The sequence below is a fragment of the Enoplosus armatus genome, chromosome 15 (assembly GCF_043641665.1).
Source record: "Enoplosus armatus isolate fEnoArm2 chromosome 15, fEnoArm2.hap1, whole genome shotgun sequence".
Taxonomy (NCBI): domain Eukaryota; kingdom Metazoa; phylum Chordata; class Actinopteri; order Centrarchiformes; family Enoplosidae; genus Enoplosus; species Enoplosus armatus.
The window spans coordinates 9,887,053-9,895,750 of record NC_092194.1 but is presented as its reverse complement, the minus strand read 5'-3'; positions in this window follow the sequence as shown (position 1 = coordinate 9,895,750).

Here is an 8,698-nt window from a genome sequence, read left to right as displayed (position 1 = left end):
ACAAAAGTGGCATTTTACTGTTGTAGTGGTTTGAGGTGGAGGTTAGGTCGTGTATGTTCAAGTGTATTCAGAAAACCAACTATAGTGGTCACATAAATGTAGTGAAACTACAGTCAGCAGCAGGTTAGCATAGTGTAGCATAAAGGACTGGAAACAGGGGAAACGACCTGCGACTGTCCAAAGGTGACAAAATCTGCCTACCAGCATCTCTACATTAACACACTATGTCTCATTCGTTTAATCTGAACAAAAGTCGAAGCGTTAAAACAACGAGTTGCGGTTTTTACGGGAGGTTATCTGCACAATTTCTTGGCTGGGAGCATAACCCGCTGTAAAATGGCGGATTATTGTTTTTACATTTCAGTTTTTATTCTGATTAAAGAAACAGTCACAAAGATATAGCATGTTAGTTAGTGAGCTTTAGAGGTGCTGATAGGTGCTAAGCTAAGCTAACTGGCTGCTGGCTGTAGCCTAAGATTTTACAGACACATATAAGAGCAGCGTCAATCTTCTTATCTAACTCTCCACCATAAGTGCTGTAGTCAGTTGCTCTTTCTCTGTATTTCTTACAGTAACTAACAGGATAATGTACGGAGTGATGTTTAAGTCTACTGCGTAAGGTTTTAAATGTTATGAAAAAAGAAATTGGCACAGAAACTACAGGCCACTCTACTTTCTGCAGCCTGTCTTCTAACATTAATGCACGTTTACCACCATCACATAACAATAGTTAAAGTGAAAAGGAAAAATAACTGTTTTGTCTTTGTTTTGAGGTTCAAAGTGTGTGGCGAGGTAATGAGATGGAGAGCACAGAGGATAAAAAATGGGCAGTGAGAGTCAGAACAAGAGGTTGGTAACTCTTGCTTAGTCTTGTGATCAAACACCAGTGGTGACACTACAAACTTCTATCCCCTCTTTTCAGCATTTCTCCTTTCCAACCCCCTTCTTTTCTACAGTAGTAATGCCCCTCACTATTTTTCTACATCTTATCCCTTTTAATTAGAAAGCAAATTCTGCAGCCTGGAGAGACCTAATCCCCTACTACCCAACAATGCACAGAGTGGCTTTGAACAGCCGACCTGAAGCCCTCAACCCCCAATGCCTCAACCCCCCCCCACCCCCCCACTGCTGGACCTTCAAGGGGGGAAGGGGGTCTTTTTCTTCCTGGAACATTATTACTTAAGGATACATGTGCTGCGGTATTTGCAGAACTACATATTTGCATTTTAGGAATGTTAACAGTAATTAACAGCTAAGTGACACATGTGACAGAAATGATACAAGTGTATGCCAAGTCAGTCTACCCCCCCCCCCCCCCCCAGAGATGTAGCTTCAGCTGATTTGCATATATATTAATGTCCCTTATTATATAGATTAGATCCCATTAGTTGTGGTGATTCTGGTAGAAGGTGCAGTCACGAGGATGCTAAAAGTCCCGTTATTATGTTAAAATGATGTTTAAATTGTTGGAGGGCAAGGAAAAAGAAGGGGGTTATGGCACTGACGCAAGGTTAAGGGTGATTAGACACTCTGACCATCCTGACAATAGGCCGAGATTAGATTTTAAAAGCCCCAAAAAGGAAAAGGCCTCTCTAAAATGGAACTCCATTAGCCGTCTGTGCGTTTACGCTGCTTGTATCTAAAATGACCAGCTTTCATTTCTTAATAAAAGTATATCTAGATGGAGCACGCAGTCTGCTGAAATTAAATTCTGGCTTCATTCCTGGGTCTGAGTGCTTTACATCCACTCTGGCAGTTAACATAGTCGAGAAGTGATCATTTACTGAGCTGTTTGTCAGGAGAATTATGAAGCTGTCAGTGTCTGCTCTTGTGCCATCCGTGGAAGAGAGAGGTCATCTGATAGCAGCGACGATGAGGGAGAGGAGGAGAAAATCAGGCACAGAGACGTTGACAATGGCAACGGTTTAATCTACTGATTGCTGCTCTTGATTTAGAGAGCTGAAACACTGGAAAGTTAGATTTTGAGTCTTTGTGCTGCGCTGCCTCCAGTGACCAATGCTCTGCTCCACCCATCATGTACTTTCTTCATTAATACAGAGGCAGCAAGCCTAAATGCAATTGGTACATTCCATGTCAGGAAGGTGATATTGTGAGCACAGGAAAGGTTTACTGGTCAAAGGAAGAAGACGGTTCTTTTCATACTTTTTAATGGTGTGGTACAGCAGCTGGGGAGTTTTCTTGTTGCCAATCACACCTTAAAGGAGAAAGAGCCATTAGTGATGGAAAACAAAGCTGGTAAAATCCGCCCGAGTTCTTTGATATGTATTTTTAGTGAAAGTTCTTTCTACGCTCTTGCTTGTAGTAAGCAACCCACCCAACTCTGCAGCACTACGGAGCGTCTACGCGTCTTTCAGCTCATTGTTTTGGTTTTAAAGCCCAGAACTTTACTGTTTTGGTTCACTCTCACCGCACTAACAGCATCATTTTCTGCAGCTGTTTTCAAGTGAAAAGGCTCAGGCAGACACAGCTGACGACTAGCTGGTGAACATAGTGGAGCATTTAGCTTCTAAAGATTCAGATATTTTTCTCAGGAGTCGGTAACAGAGCTAAAAGCAGAGAGAATATGACGCACGTTCATCAAGTGGCCAGAAACACGACAAATGACTGCTAATGTTGCTCCATGTCTGATGCTGTAAATAGGCCACTGTTTGCTAGCTTGTTCTTCATACCAGCTTCATGATGTGTCAGTGTTGTGTTTACAGCTTGTTCCACTGCCCCCAACTGGCAAAAAGACAAAAAACAATGCTGCTCTAAATTGTTCTTAGCAGCCCACATTCTCTTCACCTTAAAATAACGTTGCAGCCAATTTCCTGCAGATGTGTCTACTACATCACACATGTTGTACAGTTTTAGTTTTCAGTGTTTTTCTTGCCTCCCATGCAGCCACAGTTTACAGTCATTTCAATATGAAATGAAAACCTTTAATGCCTTTAATGTTGTCTGAGTTACATTATCATTGTTTAATAACACAGTAATGAGTGAAAATTGATTTGTAAAGTCTGCATGAACATGAACAATGATGTAACTCTGACAAGTAAAAGCAGAAGTGATTAATGTAACGTGTTTCCCAACTAGTTTATGGCCTCCTCAAATTTATTTTCTGGCTTCACAGAAATGCCAACCAACGCTTGGAAGGCAGGAAAAAATGACGACACTAAAGTAAACATGATCTGTGGTACGTGTGCTACAACATATATCTGGTATGGTAAGTCAGTTCAAATCAATGTTGCATTAACTTAAGTTTGGATTGTTTCTTTTTGTCACGACGAGCTTTATCATATTTCTGGATGCTAACTGTAGGACACTGCTAAAGTAGTGATTTTTTCATGCCCGATTTTGTATCAAAATGTTGTTTAGTTTGTTTAAATGTTTGCCTTAATGTCAATTCACGAACAACCAAAAAATGCCAAACACATGGGATGTACTGGAGCTGCAAATACTCAGAGTACTTTACTTGTGTGAACATTTATGAATCAGTGTTAGTCAGAGAGGAACTGTGAAGAAGGGCATTTTGGTTCAAATGAAAGAGATGAAAGAAAATCTCTGTCATGAATGAATAAATTGGGCCTGTGTGGGGAACTCAGTAATTTGCAGACTACATTCTTCATAGCTGCGTTTCTTCATTTTCGGTCTTTCAGCTCCGTCACCTCTCCACTCCCGCTGTAACAATGTTGTCTTAAAGGAATTCAGAGTTTTATTGACATAATGAATGATCTTTCAAAGGAAACACCGATTACATGAAATAACTTAATTTAGCTTCCGTATTAATCATTGCTCAGCTAATTAACAATCATAGAGATGCCCTGAGCAGGGATAGCGCTCTGTGTGTGTGTGTGTGTGTGTGTGTGTGTGTGTGTGTGTGTGTGTGTGTGTGTGTGTGTTGCAGAGGGGTGGGGGGTGCTGGGAGACGAGGGCATTCTCCCACTTCCATTTACTTAAAGCTCAGAGGATATTTTTTTTGCATCCCGTCTCAATTAGTTACTCACGCTGTCACTCTGTCTGTCACATCCTGGTGTGTCACACTGAAACAACTGTGGAGTGGGCTGCCTGGGTGAACAAACAACAAGTCTGAGCGCGGAGCGTTCAGCGGGAGAGCGTGGGTCACACTCTTGCCTTAAGGCCACCGTATTCCTTTCCTACTCAAGGGTTCAATTTTCAGAAAGCTACTTAGGTATTATTCTAATCCCTCCCAAGCTTTATTTCCCCCCAAGGCCAAAAACTCAGGTTACCATTTTGGACACTTGATCAGGAGTTAAAGTTTGAAGCTGTCCTCTGTGGTATAGTTTGTTTCAACACTGTGTGTGGCATTAGAAGACAACAATGGCAGATTCAGTACCTTCCTACCTTCCTCTGATTCTCCTGTCAAAATAAGTGATCAGAACCACGATGCACTGGAGCTGTCGACTAATATGTGACTGTTTAGGAGGAGACTGTGCTGCCTAGTCTTTATCTGATGGAGTAGGCGCCAACTTATTAATAAAACATCATATCTTAATTTGCTATAACAACACATTAGCATGACAAAATCAATGGCTTTTGATTTGGTATTCATGTATTTCTCTGAGCATATTTGCTGATCTCTCGGGCTCGTGTATGCTCGAGGTGGTGTTTCCTGAGGCTGCTGCAGATGGGGGGGTGGCAGCGGAGGTCATGGTGAGGACTGTTGGGAGTTGTGGGGACGTCCGTCTCTATGGGATGTTTTTTCTCGTGTACAGTTTTGTTGTCTAAATGATTTACAAACTTAATTGGCATTCCCGGGGGAAGGCTGCCAGCTGTCTGCCTGATGGCGAAGCTTTCTAATTTGGTGCATGGCGAAGGCTAGCTGCCGGGGTAGCTAGCGGAGCGGAGCAGGGTGCGCAACACGCCGTGCAACACGCCGCGCACGGCACATGGCCTGATCAAGCCCGGGGTTTGTTTGTTTTTCCCTCGTTTGTTCAGCAACTGACATTGCTTCACCAGGAAAGAGTGTAACAGCTGCTATCTAACAAGCAGAGTGGAGAGAGAGAGTGCTGGGCCGTGATGCTGGGGTGAGGGTTTGGAGAGAGCTGGCTGACGACTGGTGAAGCTGGCAACCATGGGCAACCAGAGCCTGGTACATTATCAATGCTAACTTGTAGATAGCAACCTAATCCTTCCTTTTTACCCTTTTCAGTCACACTTAAAGTAGGATTTAAAAGTTACTGGCAATGTTTCAAAAAGGTGACTTTCTCTCCATAGCTGCTTTTTACCTTTCACTCAGGTGCAGGTAAGTCCTCTCCTCCTGCCATCCCTTTAAATTGACAATCTGATGCCACAGGAGGATTTCAAAGGTCAAGGTGCCAATTTAAAAAGTCAAACTAAGCTTGATTTCTGCTTTAAGCATAATTCATATAATAGTGTGGAATAAAGAGCTTGGAAGTATTAAAGGTTTAGTTAAGGAATGATAGAAGATAAGAAACTGCTGACACTAGAGTGCACTTTAGACTTATTTACAAAAATGTAATTGCAAAGACAAAAACACAAGATCTACATACTTTCAATTATTTATATTCCAATTTCAGTATGCCAATTGCTTGGACGTTCTGGTAAAGTTAAAAATAATACAATTCCACATAAGATTGATATTAGAAATCATACAACACACTGTAAATGTTGTGTTATGATTGTGAGATTGTGTTATGAGATTATACTGAGATATTTAACTTAAGTAAAAGTAGCAATATTGTCATATAAAAATACCACATTACATGTAAAAGTCCGGCGTCCAAAATTAAGATTTTAATCAAAGTTTCATCATACTCATTATACAGCAGAATGGCACCTATTGGTGTTATATTATTATTTATTAGTGGATTATAATTGTGTATAAGCTATGTTAATGTTAATGTGGCTGGTTGAGGTGGAGCTAATTTTATATATTGTTTAATTTAGTGCATACAACAAATTTTATGATATATGTTTTTAAAACTGAAATCTTTTAAAGTAACTAGTAACTATAGCTGTCAAATATTAAACAGTACAATATTTCCATCTGAAATGTAGGGAAGTAGAAGTATAAAGTAACTTAAAACTGAAATACTGAAGTAAAGTATTATTACCTCAGAATTGTTCATATTGTTGCACATAGATACACATGAGACGGTACTCCAGTTATCATCACATGCTCTAGAAAGCATGATGATGATAACTGGTTTCCAGTGTTGGTGGAGTTAAGTCCATTCAGATCTCCACACCTCACACACACACACCTCACACACACACACACACAGATCCAGCCATAGCCTTCCTCCAGTTTACAGAGGTGAGCCCTGCTGTAGTGACCTGTGCGACAGGGTGGGCTGGAGCTTGCGGAGGCCAACCCCTGCCAGCGAGCTCAGTCTGTAGGACATGTTGACTCTGCTCACATTATCACCAATGCATGGCGCTGCATAGTCACACAGGATAATTGGCCTGCAGAGGCGGCACAGCAGCGGGGAAATGTAAAAGTTGCTGGTTTTTCAAGGGTAAATAGGACTTGTCTCCCTGACAAGGTGGTGACAACTGAGTGATTTATAAACATGCTCTGGGGAAGAGGGTCCATATTCATGACGGGATGTCCACACTCCAAGATCTGCACCAGTAGTCGCCAAAACCAGCCTCTATTAAATTCTGCTAGATATTTGGCATATTTATTACAATGCCATGATTCTGAGAGGTCTAAACCATGTGAAGAAGAGCTTTTCTACAGCAGAAGTGGCATTAGATGCTGTAAATGTGCTCCTGTGGTTCTGAAATGTGTAATGTGCACCATCTAGCTTGGGATAAATATCCCACCTGAGATGCCTCTCCTCTCCATGTCCCTTGCAATTCTTCAACAGTCCAGGTAAACAAAAATAAAGACAGGTCAAGTGTCCTCTTCTTACAAATATGTTCCTGTGGGCCCCGGGTGTTTGCTTGTTTGACAAATCCAAGAGATGTTGCTTGAGTACACGATCAGGAGATGACTAACAGCTGCAACCTCTCTAGATGGGCTACTCCGCAAAGATCTTGGCTCAAGGCCCATCAATTTTTTTTTTCCACCACTTTTTTTTCAAACAAGAGTCCGGATGTAGAGGATGTAGAGGATCAAGGGATCTAAGGCTTAGTAAAGAGCGCTGCATTCATGATGCATGTGGCTGGTGGCCGGGACTGGAGCGAACATATGCTGAGGTCTTTATTGGCATTCTAGAGGAGATTGGAGGGACAATCAATTAGCCATGAAGCTGTGGGTCCCCAGGGGCTCTTGGGATATCCAAATGACTTAGTGGCCGTACACACACCAAGATGCTAATTGATGGGCTTGACTTTATGGGCAAATTCCATTGGGTGAATACTGGCCACACACTGGTTTTCTTGATATTGTTAAAGGATGGCTCATGTATCGACAGGTGTGGGTGAATGAAGTGAACAGAGGGTGTGAATCTGAAGCTGGGTGGTACAGGCAAACCTGTGTTAGTGTGGCTGCTCTTGACTTTAATTGGCCCTGTAATAGTCTAATTGATAAGTGTTGTGGGCAGGACAGGGAGGGGGCAAATGGTTGCACCACACCCCTGGCTGCGGTGCAGACTTGAGGGGAGCATGCAGGGGCACTGCTGATTATTCAACATGTTTCTCTAATCCCAGCCCTTGTGGTAGGAACCTGTGAAAGAGCCTGGTCTTTGTGCCGTGGGGGCTAATCGTGTTTTGGAAACGCCGATCGAGGCTAATCTTCTGGCCTGCCTCTAATGTGGAGCCGCTGATATCCTCTGCTGCGATAAATTAAGCTACTTATTAATCTAATTATGGCACATTCATCCCCACAAACTTTCATGTGACTTGGAAAGCCCCCTTCACCATTAACTCCCACACCCCTCCATCTTCCTCCTCTCCAAAACCAGATCTTGAGACTGACTCCCCTCTCTCTCCCTCAGACGGCCTGGCCCTGGCCGGCCCAATTAGGAGCCCTCAGGATCTTGCCTCTAACGAGCCTCCAGGCTCCACTCGGCCTCTCCACACAGACTGGGGGTCAGTCTTACCCATTCTCCGCCTCTTTCCCCCCTGCCAAATCTCCACCTGCTTTATTCTGTCTGTCTTTAATCATTTTTGGTTTCCCCACTTTGGAGGGTGGTAGTCTCAAGAGTTCACCAAACAGCCAGTTTTTCTTTTGCTTTTCCTTTTTACTCCATGAGCTCCATCCAATCATCCATTTTTCCACATTTTTGCCTGTGGACCCCCTCAACCCCTTTTGACTTGTCCTAAAGTGAACTTCTTAATGGTCTCCCTCCATGTGAAAGCAAAAAAAAGGCCTCTTTCTAACCTGCCACAGGCCATGTGACGCCTTAACTCTCTGCTGCCCGTAGTTCTGCTCTCAGCTTTGGGGTGATGCTGCTCCCGCTGCGTTCGCTGGGCTTTCACAGGGTGCCATGACTCTGTTAGGTGGGAATCTTGAGGAGCTGGGAAGCCTTGCTGTGGGGAAGTGAGAGCAGGATGACAGGACCCTTCCCTCCATGGACAGTGACCCTGAAGGGAGATGAAAGAAGTTCACGTCTGCACTTTAGCAGCTCAAACTGGGCTGCAATCATCCGTGAAGGCTCTCTTACCCGTCCACCCCGCTGTCTCTCTCCTGCACCTCTCCCCTACCCCTCTTTCTTTGATTTTAGGTGAGGTGAGGTGGAGGAGAGTGCCTGCGTACCCTGGTGTT